The sequence below is a fragment of the Vicia villosa genome, linkage group LG1 (assembly GCF_029867415.1).
Source record: "Vicia villosa cultivar HV-30 ecotype Madison, WI linkage group LG1, Vvil1.0, whole genome shotgun sequence".
NCBI classification, from domain to species: domain Eukaryota; kingdom Viridiplantae; phylum Streptophyta; class Magnoliopsida; order Fabales; family Fabaceae; genus Vicia; species Vicia villosa.
The window spans coordinates 44452683-44455765 of NC_081180.1; positions in this window are offsets into that span (position 1 = coordinate 44452683).

The following is a 3083-nucleotide window of genomic DNA, read 5'->3' on the forward strand; positions in this document are numbered from 1 at the left end:
TCCAAATTCGACTTCACTTCTCAAAGAAACCTTTACTTCAATTCAATATCCTAATCCATATCAACTTGTATGACACGCGCCAGTAACTGAAAGAATAGAACTAACAGGAGAGCAACGCCACGAGGGACCCTTGAAGAGAAAATATAATTTGATGCACAGAAGAAGTGATGATCACGGAACCTTGAATTCCATATTCAATTAATGGATCTAAATGAGCGCATGAACCCGAAACTTCTAATTCCTTTATTTGGGAGGCGGCTTCATGACTTTATTTGTTTGAGAAAGAATCAAAGTATTAATTCCAAGCAAATTTATTTGAATCCTTGATGAACCACCTAAATATTTGATCTCTTGAGAAGCCCTGAGTTTAATGAAGTTCATGATGACCAAATGCCTTGTACCGAGACTCAAATGAAACTCAGCTTGCTTTATAACCTTTGATCACATGCTTTTAGATGTTAATGATGCATGAGTTATGTTAATGCCCTAATGGAGGTATACAAATGAAATGGGAAGTATAAGCCAGTTAAAATAAGTTAGGGGTAGGACAAATTTGGGGTATGACAGGTTCCACCGCATACACTCTCAGAGTGGCTAGTTCTTAATACGGGGATGCACTAGTTGCGCCTTAGTGCGTTTTATCTAGTAGGATCCTGTTTTACAAAGAGAACATATGCCCCGTCGACGAGGATTATAATGTTATTTGTGCGAAAAGTATCAAGTTAGGTAAAAGATTCATTTATTTAATTTTTTGAAAAGCCTTATGAAATACTTATCTCGAACCTTGTGAAGCTCTATGGGCATTCCTTGATAGGGGGGACGAGGGGGTCTGCATGTAACCATTTGGTAGTCAGCTTAGATGTTAGTTTTACGTTTGATAGGGCTCATGTCAGCAGACTCTATTTCCTGATATGTCTCTTCCTTTTACGCTGAGTTGTGGGTTCTGTTCCTATATGTTTTCGTATCTGGTATTTGCCTAAAACCATGATCCAAAATTTCTTCCAAATTTTGCTTATTTAAGATATTAAGGTGGATCCAGTAGTTTTTTTCCTGATTTGGAGACTTACATATCTCGTTCTGATTATCGAGTCGATGTATATTTTGATAGTTCATCTTGACTGGTAGCTATCGATATCTACCTTATTATTCCCTTTCGGGTGTTCTTCCCTCGGGAGATCTATGGACGATTTCCTTCCCATATATAGTGGAAACGAATTTGTTAGGTATGCCCTATTTCATAGAAGGTTGACCAACTTGCTGGATGCGTGGAGTTTTTCTCTTCTCATCCCACCTTGGCTTACACACTAGAAATCTACTTTCATGTTCATCTCAAGTTACATTTGGATTGATTAAGCTTGTATTGCAACTTAAGCATTCTAGAGTGGTATGACCTATCATGATGATAGGTACGAATATCGAATCTACATCGGAGGTTCGTTTACTCTATCGCGATAGCGCCGACTCTTGGATTTCAATTTATCTTTCTGATAGCGTAAGATCTGGCATTAAGAGATTGTTATTTTTGCAACATTTTCCTCACGATTCCCTCAATTATAGCAATTGAAATCGATTTGTTGGATCGGGAGGTTCACATAAGTTCCCTAACGCAAGGTTAGGGATGAACTCCTCTTACTACTCCATCGCAGTCTGGCTTTTGATCAAACAAGATTTAATTGTGGAATTTCAAGGGAATGTTAGGTTCCCACTAGGGGTGGGAATAGGCTGGGTCGAGCTAGGCTTTACCAAGTCTCAGTCTGGCCTGTTTAAAATTACAAAGCCTGAGCCTGACCTGTGGTCTATCATAAGCTTATTTTTAGGCCTGAGCCTGACCTTTTCGAAAACCTGTTTGGCCTATTAGCCTACACAAAAGCCTATTTTATTTGGACATTTATAAATAAGCAATTCAACTAATGTTTAAATCGACTAATAAATTAAAATATCAATGAGACTAAATGCTTATTTGCATTTTCTTATTCAAGTTTACCTATTAACATAAGTTTTGTGATACTATTTGTTTAAGAGAACTTATGAAAACAATTAATGACATTGCTCATAAGTTTTTTCCACCTTATCTTCATAAGTTCTTCAAGATAACTAAAATTTATTTTTGTATTTTATTTCAAAGTACAAATAAAATATAATAATAATTATAAATTTACATTATTTATTTAAATAGGCCGGCCTGATAGGCTTAAAAGGCTTTTTTATGGCATGTGGCCTAGCCTTTTTAACTAAATAGGCTTATAAAAAAGCCTAGGCCTTTTCTACTTAGAAAAAAGCTTGGCCTGACCTCAGCCTGTGTAGGCTATGCCGTAGGCCCCGGTTAGTCGGCCATGCCTATTCCCACCCCTAGTTCCCACAAACGTTGCCACTGTTGTGTATTGGAACTAGAATTGTGATTGATTGGTGATGATGGACTCTTGGTGTAGTAGTACAAATATTTGATACAACGATGCGAGGGTGGATCTAAAAGGTTAGTACTCTGACGCCCAAATCAGTTACCGAGTCTAAAATGAGTGAAGTGAAAGTATAAGATCAGAAAAATGTACTTTAAGTCTTACGAGTGCCCATTATATATGATGAATAATTTTATTTGAGCTTTACATTATTGGGCTTGATATTTGAATCTTATTTTTATTGGGCCTTTGGCCAACACAGAACATGTCATATCATTTTAATTATAAACTAATTTATAATTTCTAAATATATTTTAATAAATTTAAAAGTTAGTGTCATACCCCAATTTTTGACCCGCATTTTATATGAAAAAATAAACAAATATATATGCGTTCATTTTGCGCATTTTATTAGAGTTTATGATTTAATAGCATTTTCCATTGATTTTTATTAATACTTTTAGATTTATAATTTTAATTCTTAATTCATTTTAGATTTAATTTGAATTTTGAATTAAAATTAATAAATCAATTTTTATCATATTATTTTTGTTATTTGTTTGTATTTTTTATTTTTATTTTTTATAGGTGCAATATTAAAAGGAGGTGCAATTCAAATCAAGGCCCATTAGATTCAAGAGTTGTTCAAGGTTCATTATCAATTTCATGTTTGGTCCAAAGTTTGCA